The 20,059-nt window shown below is 44.8% G+C and overlaps 1 protein-coding gene across 1 annotated transcript in view; it reads right to left on the reverse strand.

The window, feature by feature from the left end:
- The window catches only part of WNT9A (Wnt family member 9A), a 43,435-nt gene that overhangs the window by 14,359 nt on the left and 9,017 nt on the right, over positions 1-20,059 (reverse strand). The gene's annotated exons all lie outside the window — the stretch shown is intronic.

Consider the following 20,059-nt stretch of genomic DNA (forward strand, 5'->3'; position numbering starts at 1 on the left):
CACCGTTGTTAAGTGAATCTGCCCCTCCCCCCAGCTGTTAAATAAGTTGCAAGGTTGTTAAGTGAATCGGGCTTCCCTATTGGCTGAGATCACAAACGCCCCCCTCCCCCCAGGATAAGAGTATCTGTCATAAATGTGAGTCCACTGCTTAAGGGTCTGGATTTTGATCAGATGGGAAGGCAGGTTAGCGAAAAACGGTCATCAGCCACTTTCTTCAGCACCGTTGCAAACTCTGAATGGTCACTAAATGAACTGCTGTTAATCAGGGACTACCTGCAGATTTTTTTTGTATAAGATAGACCCTGGATCAGGGAATGAGCTATTTGACAGTAGTGGAGTGACAAGCGTTGTACTGTTTTTATATGTTGTAAGCCGCCCAGGTCCTTGGAGAAGAGCGGCATAAAAATAGTAATAATAATAATAATAATAATAATAATAATAATAATAATAATAATAATAATAATAATAGGAGGAGGAGGAGGAAGAAGAAGAACAAGAATAAGAACAAGAAGAACAAGGAGAAGGAGAGGTACAGGAAGAGGAAGACGAAGAAGAGGAAGAAGAAGAGAAGGAGGGGGGGAAGAGGAAGAAGAAGAAGAGGAGGACGAGGAGGAGGTACAGGAAGAGGAAGAGGAAGAAGAAGAAGAAGAAGAAGAAGAAGAAGAAGAAGAAGAAGAAGAAGAAGAAGAAGAAGAGCAAGAAGAAGAAGAAAGAAGACAGTACCAATTTTCAAGTTTCAGGAATAAATTTTAAAAAGGCAGGGAGTGGACGTAGGATGGAAAGAGGTCCCTGACCACACCTGTGGCAGACAGAAAATGTGTTGGTCTTCCTAAATTATCTCCCCCACCCCCATTTTCATGTCCATGATTGCAAAAGAAGGAAAAGGCAAAAGAGATAGTGAGTTCTAGTCCCACCTTAGCAACAAATGCCAACTGAGTGGTTTTGAGCCAATCACCAGGTGACATGAGTTCTAGTTCCACCTTAGCCATAAAAACTGATTACGTGACTTTACTCCAATCACCAAGAGATGTGAGTTCTAATTGTACCCACCATCTTTTTTCTTCCATTTTTCATATTTTTTGCTTCATGCGCATGTCACATCCCCTCATGAGATTTCTGCGCATTTTTGCTTCCTGCCCATGCTCAGAAGGGGATGTGGACGAGAGAGAGATTTTGGCAATTTTTTTTTGCAAGCACGGAAACAAAAAATCGCCAAAATCTCACACCCTCATGAGATTTCGGTGCATTTTTGCTTCCTGCAGATGTGCAGAAGCAAAAACACACTGGAACACACACGCATGGTGAGTGTGCATGTAATAGTACCAAAGTTGCGCACACAGTGCCCCATTGCCCGCCCGATCCGCCCACTCTCCTCCGCCGCCGCCTCCTGCCTTGGGGCGAGCGATCCGGGAGTCCGGGACTGTGTGGCTTGGCGCCATGAAGAGAAAACGGCCGACTTTTCCCTGCTGCCGTTTTCTCTTCATGGTGCAAAGCCACACAGTCCCGGACCCCCGGATCGCTCGCTTCTCCGGTCAGCAAAGCCATCTGCCCAGGAAAGTGCCGCGCTGGCCGGAGAAGCGAGCGATCCGGGAGTCCGGGACTGTGTGGCTTTCGGCCGGGCTAACGGGAGGCGGCGCGAGGCCGGGCGCTGGGGACGTCTGGGAGGGCGAGGAGGCTGATGGCTGCTGCGCACTCCACTCTCTCTCCGGCTCTCTCTCGCTCTTTCTTTTTCTCTCTGTTGCTGGCGTGGTGAACGAGAGAGAAAGAGAGAGAGAGAAAAAGGAGGGGAGAGAGAATGAGAGAAAGAAAGCAAGAGAAAGAGAGGGAAAGAAAGCAAGAGAGAGAGAGAAAGAAAGGGGGAAGGAGGGAGAGGGAAAGACATAGAGGGAGGGAAGGAGGGAGAGAGAAAGAGAGCAAAAAAGAGAGGAAGAAAGAAAGAAAGAGGGATGGAGAGAAAGAAGGGAAGGAAGGAAGAGAGAGAAAGAGGGAGGGAGAAATAGAGTGAAATGGAGGAAGAGATATTTTTTTTGTCCAAACTTTTCTTTAGCCCCCCCCGCCCCCCCTTCAGTGTTCCCCAGAATTTTGAAAACATGAATAATGTGCCGCGGCTCAAAAAAGGTTGGGAAACACTGGCCTAGAGCAGTGTTTCCCAACCTTGGCAACTTGAAGATATTTGGACTTCAACTCCCAGAATTCCCCAGCCAGTGAGTGCTAGCTGGGGAATTCTGGGAGTTGAAGTCCAAATATCTTCAAGTTGCCAAGGTTGGGAAACACTGGCCTAGAGGTTAATTCTCTGCCTTACAAGGCAAGGATTGCAGGTTCAAGTCCCAGTGAGGGTATGGCTAGCTGATGAGGCCAAAATAAGGCCGAAATAGATCTATCCTATCTATCTATTATAAATATATATAAAATTTGGTAAATATATATATTTGGTAATTTTGGGTGATTCCTCAGCTCTCTGACCATACACGGAAGTAAAATCATCCCTCTGAGCATGCGCAGAAGTGAAATCATGCAAATGGAAACATTGCAATGCGCACCAGTAATAAAGGGTAAGGAACATTACGCACCCTTGGTAAGCTGACAGTTAGTGGGACCTCCTGAACTCTCAGCCATGTTTCTAAAAGATGGTTTGCTCCAAAAAGATACTTTTGAAAAAGGTAATTTTATTTCAAGCTTAACATTAACCGCTCCAATTTGACTGTAAAAAATATGACTTTAGTAATCGGGTTGTTGAAGCATGGAACCCATTACTGGACTCCATAGTATCATCCCCTAACCCCCAACATTTTACCCTTAGACTGTCCACGGTTGACCTCTCCAGATTCCTAAGAGGTCAGCAAGGGGCGTGCATAAGCGCACTAGAGTGCCTTCCGACCCCTGTCCTATAGTCTCTCCTATATCTCGTATTTCTTCTCTACTATATCCTCTAGTCTATAACCTTCATTGTGTATTATTGTGTATTGGACAAAATAAATAAATAAATAAAATAAACTATCCATGCCCAGTTCCTGCAATCGTTCATCGTATGTTATAGTCCCCCAATTATCCTGGTTGCTCTCTTCTGAACTTTCTCTAGAGCAATGGTTCTCAACCTTGGGGTCGGGACCCCTTTGGGGGTCAAATGACCATTTCACAGGGGTCACCTAAGACCATCGGAAAAGCCAAATTTCCAATGGTGTTAGCAACTAAAGCTTCTATTCTGGCATCTCGGAACATATTTTTACAACCCAACCAATCAGGCATTTACAGGGGAGGGTGTCCCTCTGACCTCTTGCCAATCAGCTTAAAGATTTATTATTTATTTATTTATTTATTTATTTTGTCCATGACACAATACATATTGAAGAGAATAGACATGAAGTATTATATATAAAGAAAAGATATAAAAATAGAGAAGATATATGAAAGGAAGAAAAGATATATGAGATAAGGAGAGACAGTTGGACGGGGGATGAAAGGCACACTAGTGCACTTATATACGCCCCTTCTCCTCCTCCTCCTCCTCTTTGTGTTCCTCTTCTTCCTCTTCCTCCTCCTCTTTGTCTTCCTCTTCCTCCTCTTATTTCTCTTCTTCCTCTTCCTCCTCCTCCTCCCCCTCTTCTTCTTCTCCTTCTCCTCCTCTTCATATTCCTCTTCTTCCTCCTCCTCCTCTTCCTCCTCTTCCTCCTCCTCTTCCTCCTCTTCCTCCCCCTCCTCTTCTTCTTCTTCTTCTCCTCCTCCTCTTTGTGTTCTTCTTCCTCTTCTTCCTCCTCCTCCTCCTCTTCCTCCTCCTCTTTGTCTTCCTCTTCTTTCTCTTCTTCTTCCTCTTCCTCCCCCTCTTCTTCTTCTACTCCTCCTCCTCCTCCTCCCTCTAGCACTGATGATGTTCCCTAGCTGGCTCATGAAACGTCTTCAGAAAAGCTCTGTTGGAAGAATTGGCGCTAAACCTATAGTTGGGGGCCACCACAAGATGAGGAACTGTATTAAGGAGTCACGGCATTAGAAAGGTTGAGAACCACTGCGCTAGAGTCTCAATGTCTTTTTCGCAGTGTGGTGGCCAAAATTGGTGTGGTCTAACTAAGGCTTTATAGACTGGCGTTAGTACCTCCCCAGTCCTAGATTGCATCCCTCTGCTAATGCAATTTAGGATAGCATGGACCTTTTTGGCTGTCGCTGCCCACTGCTGGCTCATGTTTGTCTTGGAGTCCTAGTGGAAAACCACTTAAATAGGAGCCAGTTGTGCGCTGGCCCTCTGAATCTTCTAACTCAAGCTCTTCTCCACGGTGTAAGACTTGAGTTTGGGGTGGTTTGGGCCCCCGGGCTCCTTTTACGCAATGGGAGAGAAGGCCTGAGAAAGGAGGGCCCCCAGACATTGCCAGCTGCCAACTTCTCCTCCTCAGTCTTGGCAGAAGAGCCGTTAGAAGCCTCCAGCCGAAGTGCCAGCCAAGGACAATACTTTTTTCTTTGTGATCCAAGCTTCCCACCCAAGGATTCCTTCAGACAACAGCTGTGGGTCAGGGCAAGACCCACACACACACACACACAAAACCAGCAGCGGCAATAAGGGATGGCAACGATATGTTGATTTTTTTTTCATCCACCGCGCCCTGTTTTGAATTCGCTCCCTCCTGTTTCAACACCAGTGGCTCAACTTTAGGAAAAACAAAACATATTGGGTGGCAAGGCGGTCTGGACACATTGTTCCCTGAGGTTCACAGCCGGCCGGCGTGCCTACCATCCCTCTTATTAGTACCCCATCTCAGCGTCATTCTAGGTTCTATCATATCTCAAGACCTAAAATGGTCACCCAACATCAAAAACATCATCAAAAAAGCACAACAAAAAATGTTCTTTCTGCGCCAGCTCAGGAAGCTCAAACTGCCCAAGGAGCTGCTGATCCACTTCTACAGAGGAAACATTGGGTCTGTCATCTGCACCTCTATAACTGTCTAGTTTGGTGCTGCAACCCAACAGGACCGACACAGACTTCAGAGGAGAATCAGAACTGCAGAAAAAATCATTGCTGCCAACCTGCCTTCCATTGAGGACCTGTAGACTGCACAAGTCAAAAAGAGGGCGGGGAAAATATTTACTGACCCCTCACATCCTGGACACAAATTGTTTCAACTCCTACCCTCAAAACGTCACTACAGAGCACTGCACACCAAGACAACTAGACACAAGAACAGTTTTTTTCTGAACACAATCACTCTACTAAACAAATAATTCCCTCAACACCGTCAGACTTTTTACTAAATCTGCACTTCTATTCTACTAGTTTTTCTCATCATTCCTATCACCCATTTCCTCCCATGTTGACTGTATGACTGTAACTTGTTGCTTGTATCCTAAGATTTTTATTAATATTGCTTCTTCGTTGCTTATTTGACCCCTATGACAATCACTAAGTGTCGTACCACATGATTCTTGACCAATGTATATTTTCTTTTATGTACGCTGAGAGCATCTGCACCAAGACAAATTCCTTGTGTGTCCAATCACACTTGGCCAATAAAATTCTATTCTATTCTATTCTATTCATATCTATGTATATTACCAGTACGTACTTGGCAAAATAAATAAATAAAATAAAACAATAAAATGTGGCTCTGCTTGCAAAGTGGACTTGTAAAGAAGGTCCCTGCCAGGGCTTCTCTGTTTTGGGGGCAAACAGGAAGGTGGGAGGACTCCAGATCTCAGAATTTGACAGATGTCCGTGCTCGGAAGAATGTTTACACCAGTGATGGATAAGAGAGAGAATGGAGAGAGGGGGAGGGAAGGAGGGAGGGAGACAGAGATGATAGACAGATACACCAGATAAACAGGGGTCGGCTGTTTATCTGTTGTATCTGTCTATCATCTCTGTCTCTGCCCAGACGGGGGGCGGGGAGGCAGTAGGGTAGCAAAAATGGAGCTCCACCCCAGAGCCCCCAATTGGCACTAAAAGATGTTGAAAGAAAATGCAGGACGTCCTGCATAAGCCACGCCCACAGTGCGGAAGTAAAAATTTTGGTAGCCCTTCACTGCAGATAAAAGATGATAAGATAAGATAAGATAAGATAAGATAAGATAAGATAACATAAGATAAGATAAGATAAGATAAGATAAGATAAGATAAGATAAGATAACATAAGATAAGATAAGATAAGATAAGAGTACCTTCGGAACCGCCTGCTACCACACAAATCCCAGCATCCGATAAGGTCCCACAGAGTTGGCCTTCTCCGGGTCCCATCGACTACACAATGTCGTTTGGCGGGCCCCAGGGGAAGAGCCTTCTCTGTGGATTTGAGACCTCTTTTCCCCCAGGCTTTTAAAATATTTTTTATATTTATGTTTGGTATGTGTGTGCTGTTTGCTTTTTAATATGATAGGATTTTATATGCTTCTTTTAATATTAGATTTGTTTCGCTATAATATTGTTTTATTACTGTTGTGAGCTGCCCCGAGTCTTCGGAGAGGGGCAGCATACAAATCTAATAAATTGAATTGAATTGAATTGAATAAGATAAGATGGGATGGGATGGGATAAGATAAGATTAAGATAAGATTGAGAAAGAGAGAGAGAGAGAGAGGCAGAGAGACAGGCTATAGATGGATAGGGTAGGGTAGGGTAGGGAGGTAGCAGTGATGGGCTCCTATGGGTACACTCAGGTACACAAAACCGGTAGAAAAGTTTTGCTCAAATACGCAGAACCGGTAGAAAAATTTCGATTCCCACCCCCCCTTCTGGGCTCTGGGTATGTTTTTCCTATTGCATTAAATGAGATTGAATGTGTATAATTTTAGAAGAGCTGTGTGTGTGTGTGTGTGCACATTATATAATAGATAATGTATATTTTTGTGTGCCTATGTGTAATATGTACGTGCACATATGGCATATATACATAGAATTAAATAGTATATTTTGGATGTTCAGCAATAGTAAATAAATAGGGAAATTGTCTCTCTTTGAGGCGAGGAGAGGCCAGGCACCCTAACACTAACATTAACCCTAACACAAACTTGAGTGACGTCAAGTTGGCCACCTTTAAGCCAGTCATGTGACCTTTAAGCCACACCCTTGTCCCAGGGTCGTCAAGCCACTACCACCGGGTCACATGGCCAGTAAGCCACACCTACAAAATATGCCACACCCAAAGTGTGGTAGTAAAATTTTTTGCAGTCCTTCACAGGTAGGTAGGTAGGTACGTAGGTAGGTAGATAGATGGATAGATAGGTAATCTGCCTAAAATGGGATTAGATCTCACTGTTTCCTTGTGATTGGCTCAAATTCACCCAGCCACCTTACCCACCGAACTCACACTCAGAACTCACATCATAGAAACATAGAAACATAGAAGTCTGACGGCAGAAAAAGACCTCATGGTCCATCTAGTCTGCCCTTATACTATTTTCTGTATTTTATCTTAGGATGGATACATGTTTATCCCAGGCATGTTTAAATTCAGTTACTGTGGATTTACCAACCACGTGTGCTGGAAGTTTGTTCCAAGGATCTACTACTCTTTCAGTAAAATAATATTTTCTCATGTTGCTTTTGATCTTTCCCCCAACTAACTTCAGATTGTGTCCCCTTGTTCTTGTGTTCACTTTCCTATTAAAAACACTTCCCTCCTGGACCTTATTTAACCCTTTGACATATTTAAATGTTTCGATCATGTCCCCCCTTTTCCTTCTGTCCTCCAGACTATACAGATGGAGTTCATGAAGTCTTTCCTGATACGTTTTATGCTTAAGACCTTCCACCATTCTTGTAGCCCATCTTTGGACCCGTTCAATTTTGTCAGTATCTTTTTGTAGGTGAGGTCTCCAGAACTGAACACAGTATTCCAAATGTGGTCTCACCAGCGCTCTATATAGCGGGTGAGACCACATTTGGAATACTGTGTTCTCCTGGCCTTTAGACTAGCGCCTTACCCATTACAACAGTGGTTCTCAGCCTGGGGTCAGGACCCCTTTGGGGGTTGAACAATCATTTCACACAGGTCACCTAAGACTGTGGGAAAAGGCAAAATTCCCATGGTGTTAGGAATTAAAGCTTCTATTCTGGCACCTTGGAACATATTTTTACAATTCGACCAATTGGGCGTTTACAGTGGGCTGTCCCTCTGATATTCCTACCGATCAGTTTAAAGCTCCGTTGGGAGTATTGGCGCTAGACTTATGGTTGGGGGTCACCACAACATGAGGAACTGTATTAAGGGGTCACAGCATTAGAAAGGTTGGGAACTACAACAAATAACTGAACAATTGCATTCCTGCTTGACAAAAGAAAGCACATACACACACACCTAGATTCCCACCAAATAGCACCCTCACTCACTCACCAATCGCTACCACCACCCACAAATCTCCTTTCCTGGCTCAAAGTACTTCTGGATATCCTAAGGTTACCTTGTCCCCTCCACTTTCAACCCCGAATCCAAAATTTGGGAATTGCACCAAGCCGGCTCTTTGTGAAATCTTTTGGGAAATTGCTCCGGTGGAAACTGTAACAGGGGGAGATAAAGTTTACGAACCTTCCAGACCCCTTGCAAAGTTCTTTTATCTCCCACCCCCAAATGTGTGCCTATCAGTTTCTGTTAGCTTCCGCCAAGCACACAAAATATATACACACACAGTCTCTCTCTCACACACACACAGACATATACACACACAGTCACACAAACCAGACTGTTTTAATCGCCCCCCCCCCCTTGTCTCCCTAACACCACAGACAGCAGTATAAATATCACCTTCTCATTTTCAGCAGTTCAGTGATGGATGGGGGGGGGCGCCTGGCTTGGCTTCTACTCCAAAGCCAATCATGCTTCGCAGTTTAAGGACCTTGCATTCTCAGGAAGATGGGACTGCTAGAAAAAAGTGGGGGGGAGTCACGCGCCCCCTCCCGAATTTGGGGAGTGGGTGGGCAGCCCTTAAACCAACAAACCAAAATCAAAGTTACTTGGGGCACTTTGGAACACGGCTTGGCTCACTTACTAGTGTTAAAAAAAGGGCACTTCCTGCATTGTGTTTAGGGCTACCCCAAAGAGAGAAGGGTCCTCTGGAGGACCTATTTTGGGGGTGGGGGGTTAAAGAGAGACAGTTTGATCTTTAGTGGTGAAGGCATCAGGTTAGAAACTAGGAGAGTGTGGGTTGTAGTTCTGCCTCAGGCATGAAAGCTGGCTGGGGGACCTTGGGCCAATCACCAGCAGTGTGTGAATTCTAGTTCCTTCTTAGGTAAAAATGCCTCTGGGTGACCTTGGGCCAGTCACTTTCTCTCAGCCCTAGAAAGAAGACAACAGCCCCTTCGTTGCATTGCAGGATGATCTCTCCATGCTGGGAGTGAAGGTCAGAGTCAGGGAAGGGGGGAGAAACTCCCAGCCAGATGGAGCAGATGACAATTTGGACAGCAGAAGAAGAGAGAATGATGGAGTTGGCCAAGCTCTTCCCCAATCATCTCTTCACTCGGTTTCCTGGTTTTGTGGCCAGGAAAGCCAGCAGCACCATGATGGTTTTGGCCAAGAGAGAAGAAATGGCAACCGAGAAGATGAGGCTGAAAACCGTTTGTTGGAGAAGGCAGGTGGCTTTCCTTGGTTGACCAATGAAGAGAGAAGAAGAGAAGAAGCAAAGCAGGAGTGAAACCAGGAAGATTTAGGAGAGGTCCCGGTTGTTGGCTTTGACAATGGGGGTTTCTCAGTACTTAGTGAAGATTATTAAAACGAGGCCAGTGGTTAGGAAGAAAAGTAGGGCAAAAGAGACCAGGGTGAGAGGAGAGGAGAGGAGAGGAGAGGAGAAGAGAACAGAACAGAACAGAACAGAAGAGAAGAGCTTTATGCTTTAGCAAGCAAAGCTGTACCAACCCAGTTATTATGTCGTAGGGTGATTTATTTTCAGATTGTGATCCTCAGTTGGAATCCAACTTTATTTTTATTATTTTATTTTCAAAGGCTAATTCCAGGCACAGGTTTGCCAGTTGTCCTCTGCTGAGGTCACCCACCCAGCCTCTCCGTCCAAAAGGAAAGATTTAAAAGGCAGCAAGGAAACTTCCCCATCGTCCAGCCTGACTTGAAATGTCACGGACTGTTGACTCAACAGAGATGGAAAGTCAAGTCGGAAAGTTAATTGTTCGCTTCGACTCTTTTCACAGGCCGGAAAACAATCATTGGATTGGAGTCCGCCACCCTGCCGGCTGTCCAAATAAATCAAGGCTCTCGGATGGAAAGCGTCTTTGCATGCCAGGTGACAAATCGGCACGGTGGGCCCTTCGGTGGGCTCTGCGCTTGGTGGGTTTTCTTGAAGATGTTTTATCACCCAGCTTGGTTACAGCATCATCCATGCTACTGGGTGTGGGATTTGCTCCTGTTTACATACGGTGGGTCGCCAAGGTTGGTGGAGGGTTGTGCTTTCCCCCTTGGAAGTTCCTTGTTTGTCTGGTGTCAATCCCTGCTTATCTGCGTTTCCCTTTCTGTGGGGACCCTTGGTGGTTTTCCTGCATGAGCCAGCTTGAGAATATCATCAGTGCTAGAGGGAGGAGGAGGAAGAGGAAGAGGAAGAAGAAGAAGAAGAAGAAGAAGAAGAAGAAGAAGAAGAAGAAGAGAGGAGGAGGAGGAGGAGGAGGAGGAGGAGGAGAAGAGGAAGAAACCACTTTATATTCCTGGCCAAACTCCTTGGAGGAGGAGGAAGAGGAAGACAAAGAGGAGGAAGAATAGGAAGAGGAACATGAAGAAGAGGAGGAGAAGAAGAAGAGAAAGAGGAAGAAGAGGAGGAAGAGGAAGACAAAGAGGAGGAGGAAGAAGAGGAGGAAGACAAAGAGGAGGAAGAAGAGGAAGAGGAACATGAAGAAGAGGAGGAGGAGGAGAAGAAGAAGAAGAGGAAGAAGAGGAGGAAGAGGAAGACAAAGAGGAGGAAGAAGAAGAGGAGGACAAGGAAGAAAAAGAGGAGGAAGAAGAGGAACATGAAGAAGAGGAGGAGGAGAAGAAGAGGAAGAGGAGGAAGAGGAAGACAAAGAGGAGGAAGAAGAGGAGGAAGAGGAAGAAAAAGAGGAGGAAGAAGAGGAAGAGGAACATGAAGAAGAGGAGGAGGAGGAGAAGAAGAAGAGGAAGAGGAAGAAGAGGAGGAAGAGGAAGACAAAGAGGAGGAAGAGGAGGAAGAGGAAGAAAAAGAGGAGGAAGAAGAGGAAGAGGAACATGAAGAAGAGGAGGAGGAGAAGAAGAAGAGGAAGAGGAAGAAGAGGAGGAAGAGGAAGACAAAGAGGAGGAGGAAGAGAAGGAGGAAGAGGAAGAGGAACACGAAGAGGAGGAGGAAGAGGAAGAGGCAGAAGCGGAGGAAGAGGAAGAAGAGGAGGAGGAAGAAGAAAAATGAAAAGGGAAAGGGAAATAAACCAGACTCTTGGATGGAGAAATTCTTTGCATGACAAATCATCACAGTGGGGTCTTCGGGGGTCTCTGAGCTTGTTGAAGAGGTTCTGCTTTCCTCCTTGGTGGTCTCTTAATTGGGATGTTCTTTTCTCCTGGACCGTTTGTCTGGTGTTAATCCCTGCTTATCTGCCTCGAGTTTGGTGGTTTTCCTGCCCTCCTTTCATGACCCAGCTAGGGAACATCATCAGTGCTAGAAGGGAGTGGGGGTTGCAGAATGGAGGAGGAGGAGGAGGTTCCCCCATGGTCTCTGCTGGTTACAGGCCAAGCAGAAAAGGTTGCAAATGTTCGTGATGTGAGACTGTTAAGCTACAATGTCATAAGTATGAAAAAGTCGTTAAGTCACTGTGACGGCTATAAGTGAGGGGACACACTGTAAGTCATGCTTGCCACGGTAACATCAAATGGTCGCTAAACAAATGGCTACAAGTCTAGGACTATCTATCTACACTGAATTACAGTGGTACCTCTACTTACGAACTAAATTCGTTCCGTGACCAGGTTCTTAAGTAGAAAAGTTTGTAAGAAACTGCAATTTTTCCCACAGGAATCAATATAAAAGCAAATAATGCCTGTGATTGGGGAAACCACAGGGAGGGTGGAGGCCCTGTTTCCTCCCAGGAGATTCCTAGAGAGGCCCCACGGAGGCTTCTCCCTGCCTTTTGCGGCCCTGTTTCTTCCCTGGAGATTCCAAGAGAGGCCCTACAGAGGCTTCTCCCCACCTTTTCCGGCCCTGTTTCCTCCAATGAGATTCATAGAGAGGCCCCACAGAGGCTTCTCCCCACTTTTTCCGGCTCTGTTTCCTCCCAGGAGATTCATAGAGAGGCCCCACGGAGGCTTCTCCCCACTTTTTCCAGCCCTGTTTCCTCCCAGGAGATTCCTAGAGAGGCCTCGTGGAGGCTTCTCGCCACCTTTTCTGGCCCTATTTCCTCCCAGGAGATTGCTAGAGAGGCCCCAAGGAGGCTTCTCCCTGCCTTTTCCGGTTACAGTTTCGGAGGCTTGGGTTTGTAAGTGGAAAATGGTTCTTAAGAAGAGGCAAAAAAATCTTGAACACCCGGTTCTTATCTAGAAAATTTCATAAGTAGAGGCGTACCTAGGTAGAGGTACCACCAAATCTTGATCTAGATACAGGTAGTCCTCAATTTACAACCATTCATTTAGTGATTAGTCAAAGTTACAACAGTGCTGAGGAAAAAAATTCTACTTGTGACTGGGGTTTTCTCTTATGGCAGGGTCTCCATGGCCACATGATCAAAAGCCAGACGTTTGTCGATTGTCTCGTATTTATGACGGTTGCTGTGTCTCATGACGGCTATCCTAAAATGGCAAAATTGATGGGGAAGCCAGATTCACTTAAAAACTGTGGGATTAACTTAAGAACCACAGTGAATCACTTAATGACCATGGCGAGAAAGGTGGTAAAATGAGCCAAAACTCACTTAACAACTGTCTTGCTTAGCGACATAAATTTGTGGCCATAAGTCAAGGACCAGGGGTCCCATACATGGCAACTTTAAAAGTCCCAGAATTCTCCAACCAGCTCCAGCCAAGGTGATATAAGACACCTTTTTTCAGAGCTGTTCTAACATCTAAACAAACAGCTGTACATCGAGGACTAGAAACATAGAAGATTGACGGCAGAAAAAGACCTCCTGGTCCATCTAGTCTGCCCTTATACTATTTCCTGTATTTCATCTTAGGATGAATATATGTTTATCCCAGGCATGTTTAAATTCAGTTACTTTGGATTTACCAACCACGTCTGCTGGAAGTTTGTTCCAAGCATCTACTACTCTTTCAGTAAAATAATATTTTCTCACGTTGGCTCTGATCTTTTCCCCAACTAACCTCAGATTGTGTCCCCTTGTTCTTGGGTTCACTTTCCTATTAAAAACACTTCCCTCCTGAACCTTATTTAACCCTTTAACATATTTAAATGTTTCGATCATGTCCCTCCTTTCCCTTCTGTCCTCCAGACTATACAGATTGAGTTCATTAAGTCTTTCCTGATACGTTTTATGCTTAAGACCTTCCACCATTCTTGTAGCCCGACTTTAGACCCGTTCAATTTGACCCATCTCTTTTTAATAATAATAATTTAACAATAATAATTTATTAGATTTGTATGCCGCCCCTCTCTGAAGACTCGGGGCGGCTCACAACAATGATAAAAACAATATTAAAGTGGCACAAATCTAATATTAAAAGAAATAACTAAAACCCTATCATATTAAAACCAGACAACACATACATACCAAATATAAATTATAAGGAGCCTGGGGAAAAGATGTCTCAAATCCCCCATGCCTGGCGGTATAGGTGGGTCTTGAGTAGTTTACGGAAGACAAGGAGGGTGGGAGCAGTTCTAATCTCCAGGGGGAGTTGATTCCAGAGGGCCGGGGTCGCCACAGAGAAGGCTCTTCCCCTGGTGCCCGCCAGACGACATTGTTTAGTCCACAGGACCCGGAGATGGCCAACTCTGTGGGACCTTATCGGTCGCTTGGATTTGTAGGTGAGGTCCCAGAATTGAATACTGTATTCCAAATACTACTGAATAATCTCAATTCAAATGCAGGTAATTTAAAATTGAGATAGAATGGGACAATCTGGAGGAGGAAAATTGCAAAAGGAAAAAAAAAGAAAATGATATTTTAACCTTCATTTCTGATCTCCCAGCCTGGGCCAAATCATCTTCAATTAAAAAGTGTTTTTATTTGGGGTGGGGTTTTTTTGCAAATTCTAGCCAAGAAAAAAACTGTAAGAAAAAAAAACCCCGTTTTGGTTTCAGAATTACGACAGTCTCCAACTTCACTAAACCGCTAATTCCAGAAACGATGAGAAAATCCAGCCAATTGTGGAAATGTGTACATTTGGAAAAGACCCACCAGCATTGGACAAACACAAGTTTATACAGGGATTTGAACCCGTGCCTGACCACTCTTCAACCACCACACGTTTCATTCCGGTTGTCGAAACACAGTTAAGTTTGCTGTACAAATTGCAATTTAAAAAAAAAAACCACTGTAAAAGCTGTTCCATTTTTGATGGCGATTTAAAGTATTCGACGGATGCCACTTCAGAGTTTTTGCCTCGTGGTCCTCGACTTACGACTGTGCACTAAGTGTGCACTGAGTGTGCAATGATGTCAGCGGTGAACCAGGTCACCTCGCAGTTCTATTTCCTGAGCTTTATTGCAGCGGTCATTAAAGCAGTCAGAAAATAGACCCGGCAGTCATTAAGCAAACACAAGAGGTTGTTAAGCAAACTTGTGATTTGCAAGGCGGCATTTTTTTTTTGCCTGATATCAGAAATAAATGCCAATTTATTTATTGAGGTGGGGGAGGGGAAGAGGAATAATAATAATAATAATAATTATTATTATTATTATTATTATTATTATTATTATTATTATTATTATTTAGATTTCAATGCCGCCTCTCTCCGTAGACTTGGGGAAGGGGAAGGAGAGGAAGAGGAGGAAGAGAAAGAGGAAGGAGGAGGATGGAAGAAGAAGAGGAAGAGGAGGAAGGAGGAGGAGGAGAGGAAGAGGAACAAGAAGAAGAAAAGGAAGAAGAAGAAGACAAAAGGGAAAAGGAAGAAGGAAGAAGGAAGGAGAAGAGGAGGAAGAGGAACAAGAAGAAGAAGAAAAGGAAGAAGAAGAAGACAAAAGGGAAGAAGGAAGAAGGAAGAAGGAGAAGAGGAGGAAGAGGATAAGGAAGGAGGAAGAGGAGAGGAAGAGGAACAAGAAGAAGGCAAAAAGGAAAAAGGAAGAAGAAAGAAGAAGAGGAGGAGGAGGAAGACACTTTATATTCCTGGCCAAACTCCTTAGGTGATCTCTTTAGACTTAAAGATGTTCTGAAATGCAGAGGCAGGTGAGCTGTCTTGGGTAATTTTGTGGTCCTCACCCTGAGTTCTAGTCCAACCTTAGGCACCAAAGCCCGCTGTGTTGACTTCAGGGCTGATCACTGGCATATGGTGAGTTCTAGCCTTACCTTAGACATGAAAGAGAGCTAGGTGACTTTGACCCAATCATCAGGAGGCATGGGAGTTCAAGCCCCATCTTAGGCAACAAAGCCACCTGGGAAACCCTGGGCCCCATCGCCAAAGCGCCTGGGAGTTATAGCCCCCAGCCCAGGCACCTACGCCAGCTGGAATTGAAACAACCCTTCTCCCTCTTTCTCCAAACACTGCACATTTCTACCACACCGCAATTCCAAGATTTGGTGCCTCCAATTCTTGGAGGTTCCTGGATTTCCCCAGACCTTCAAGGAAGGGAGACCGGTGGCTGAACCCAGCCCTGCCTGCTTGCAAAGCATGTGTTGGACGGACCGCAACGTTGTCGTCTCACACCCCTCCCAAAAGCACAGACCACGTCCAAATTCTTGGCAGAGGCTGGGATCACCGGCTCCGGTTTCATCCTCCAGCTCTGCGGCACGAGGCCCTTTCTTTGGCTGGCTTTCCCAACCTCAGGGTTGCGAGTTTGATTTATTTCTCGCCATCTGCATACGCAATATTTTTTATCGGGGAGATTATAAAGGGGGCAAGGGCGGGCTCCGTGTGTGTTCTCCCGAGTTAATATTTCCTGTGGCGTCCGCACCTCTGTTTCTTTCCTTACTCTAGCAAAACCAGCAGACTTTTGCATGGAACTGTTGGTGTTTTCCCTGGCTGAACTTCCTGCAGGAAAGACTCGGAAAAATTATAATTCTATTACAAAGTTTTTACCCTGTTTCCACCCAAATTAAGGCACCCTCTGATAATCAGCCCAACTGGGCTTTTGAGTGCATGGCAATAAGGCCAAGCTCTTATTTCAGGGTTCAAAAAAATATAGGATAGGGTCTTATTTTCAGGGGAAACATGGTAGGGAAGATTATAATTATTATTATTATTATTATTATTATTATTATTATTATTATTATTATTATGTCAGTACAACACAGCAAACAAGATCACTATGCTGGATTTCGTATTTCATCACCAGTCGGGCGCTTCCCAAGCACCTAGGACTGAGTGATATAGCGGCGAATTATGTTTGCCGATCCCCGTAAAGCGGCCTTTTGCAATTGACCGATGGAGATTTTGTCAATTCCGATGGTTTTCAAATGTCCACTGAGATTCTTTGGTACTGTGCCCAGCAGTATTAGTATTATTATTATTATTATTATTATTATTATTATTATTATTATTTATTATTATTATTATTATTATTATTATTTATTAGATTTCCCAACCTCAGGGTTGCGAAGCAGTGGAAGTGATGTGCCGGTGTCTGGAGGCTGTTGGGGCCTGGATGGGTGTCAACAGACTCAAACTCAACCCGGATAAGACGGAGTGGCTGTGGGTTTTGCCCCCCAAGGACAATCCCATCTGTCCGTCCATCACCCTGTGGGGGGAGTCATTGACCCCCTCGGAGAGGGTCCGCAACTTGGGCGTCCTCCTCGATCCACAGCTCACATTAGAGAACCATCTCTCAGCTGTGGCGAGGGGGGCGTTTGCCCAGGTTCGCCTGGTACACCAGTTGCGGCCCTATTTGGACCGGGATTCATTGCTCACAGTCACTCATGCCCTCATCACCTCGAGGTTCGACTACTGTAATGCTCTCTACATGGAGCTACCTTTGAAAAGTGTTTGGAAACTTCAGATCGTGCAGAATGCAGCTGCGAGAGCAGTCATGGGCTTACCTAGGTATGCCCATGTTTCACCATCACTCCACAGTCTGCATTGGTTGCCGATCAATTTCCGGTCACAATTCAAAGTGTTGGTTATGACCTTTAAAGCCCTTCATGGCACTGGACCAGAATATCTCCGAGACCGCCTTCTGCCGCACGAATCCCAGCGACCGATTAGGTCCCACAGAGTGGGCCTTCTCCTGGTCCCGTCAACTAAACAATGTCGATTGGCGGGCCCCAGGGGAAGAGCCTTCTTTGTGGCGGCCCCGACTCTCTGGAACCAACTCCCCCCGGAGATTAGAACTGCCCCTACTCTCCCTGCCTTCCGTAAACTCCTTAAAACCCACCTCTGCCGTCAGGCATAGGGAAACTGAAACATCTCCCCCTGGGCATGTTCAATTTATACATGGTATGTTTGTGTGTGTGTTTGTTAGTAAATGGGGTTCTTTTTAAATCTTCTTAAATATTTTAAATTATTTGGATTTGTTATGATTGCTGTATTTTTGTTGTGAGCCGCCCCGAGTCTGCGGAGAGGGGCGGCATACAAATCTAAATAATAAATAAATAAATAAATAAATAAATAAATAAATAAATAAATAAATAAATAAATAAATAAATAAATAAATAAATAAATAAATAAATAAATAAATAAATAAATAAATAAATTTGTATGCCGCCCCTCTCTGTAGACTCGGGGCGGCTCACAACATACAATAAAACAATTCATAACAAATTTAAAAAATTTAAAAAACATTAAAACCCCCATTATTAAACCAGACATACACACAGACACACCATACATAAATTATATCGGTCCGGGGGGAGAGAGGGGGAATGCCTCAATTCCCCCATGCCTGACAGCCGAGGTGAGTTTTAAGGCATTTACGAGAGGCAAGGAGGGTCGGGGCAGTTCTAATCTCCGGGGGGAGCTTGTTCCAGAGAGTCGGGGCCGCCACAGAGAAGGCTCTTCCCCTGGGACCCGCCAGACAACATTGTTTAGTCGACGGGACCCGGAGAAGGCCAACTCTGTGGGACTTAATCGATTGCTGGGATTCGTGCGTCAGAAGGCGGTCCCGGAGATATTCTGGTCTGATGCCAAAAACCACCTTTGTGGCAACCTCTCATTTCTTCTTTTCAGCAAAGATAACCGGCTCCTGCAACTGTTCTTCATATGTTTTAACCTCCAGTCCCCTAATCATTTTCGTTGCTCTTCTCTGCACTAGAGTCTCAACAGGGTCGTTCTTTACCAAGTGGACCAGATATCTCCACTCGACCACCTTCAATTTCAATGAAACTTTGCATATATATTCCTTATAGTATAAAACTGAGGTGTGCAAATTTTTAGGATATGGGCCTAAAATTTCACACAACTCAGTTTTATACCACGTGCAAAGTTTCGTTGAAATCGAAGGTGGTCGAGTGGGGAGGATTCTGAAAATTGGTCCACTTGACAAAGAATGACCCAACGTCCTTTTTGCATTGTGGCGACCCAAACTGGATGCTAATATTCCAAGTGTGGCCTGACCAAGGCCTTATAAAGTGGTATTAACCCTTCACGTGATCTTGATTCTCTCCCTCTGTTGATGCAGCCAAGAATTGTGTTGGCTTCTTTGGCAGCTGCTGCAAACAGCTGGCTCCTATTTAAATGGACTCCAAGGTCCCTCTCACAGTTACTATTGTCGAGTCAAATACATTTCTGAATTTTGGGTTATGGATCATGAACTCTCTATAATTTGTATGCCGCCCTAAGTCTACGGAGAGGGGTGGCATGCAAATCTAACAAACAAACTAACTAACTAACTAACTAACTAACTAATTAATTAATTAATTAATTAATTAACTAATTAATTAATTAATTAATTAATTCCAAAGTTTAGGTAGTTCACAGTTTAAAATCATTTGTTTAAGTGACCATTTGTAGTTACAACAGGACTCTAAATCTAACCCTAACCTTTTAAGCTGCAAAGTAAGGACATTTCATTGAGGCGAAGGGTGAACCTACCCACTTGGGAAGCATGAAACATCTGGAGGTTTTTGCTGGAAAGGAGCGGTGTGGTTTCTTTGGTGGGTCGTCTTAAGAGTCTACCCAAGGTAGGATACCCGGTTTGGGAAGAACAGGTGAGTTATGTGCCAAAAGAGGCCTCGAGAACTAAGCATTGTACAGCCAAGAATGAAGATGGCTTGGCTGTGAAGGATAATTGGAAAGCCAACTCACGTCGAGGGGTCCAGGAAGGATCTTGTGGTGTGAGCCTTTGAGGGGCCCCAAAGACCCCCTACCCTTTGCCAAGGCAGGCAGGCAGCAGAACATCTACCTCTTCTCTCTTCTGTCCTTCCTTCCTTTCTATTTTTCTGATTGTTTCATCCATCCCTCTATACCGTGTTTCCCCGAAAATAAGACACTGTCTTATATTAATTTTTGCTCCAAAAGTTGTGCTACGTCTTATTTTCGGTGGGTGCCTTATATTTCTCAAATAAGACAAATTCACAGGCGGAAAAGCTGACACCCCCAAAGAAAGTGTACCGTATGGTACACTGATTACGGTACGGTACCTGTCAGTATGGCACCCACACACACAAACGATGGAACTTATATGGTACAACAATATACTCCCACTATTGCAGCTTCCGGCCACCAGAGGAGCTACAGTCTCCGCACTGTAGTGGAGGCTGTAATGGCGGTGAGACAGCAGCAGACTGTGTCTGCTGTACTGGACGGTGCAAAGCGATGGAAGGGGCCAGCAGGGGACGCCACATTATTACGGTACCGCTATGAACAGCTTTGAATGGTACCGTATGTTTTTCCACCGTACCGTATGTAAATTTGACTGCGCCTTATTTTCGGGGGGTGCCTTATATTAGCAAATTCTGCAAAACCTCTGACATGCCTTACTTTCGGGGTACGTCTTATTTTTGGGGAAACAGGGTAGTTCCATCCATCAAGCCATCTAATGTTCCATCTATCCATCTGTCCATCCAAAAATCTTCCCTACTTCCATCCATCCCACTATTCAT

The sequence above is a fragment of the Erythrolamprus reginae genome, chromosome Z (assembly GCF_031021105.1).
Source record: "Erythrolamprus reginae isolate rEryReg1 chromosome Z, rEryReg1.hap1, whole genome shotgun sequence".
Lineage (NCBI taxonomy): Eukaryota > Metazoa > Chordata > Lepidosauria > Squamata > Dipsadidae > Erythrolamprus > Erythrolamprus reginae.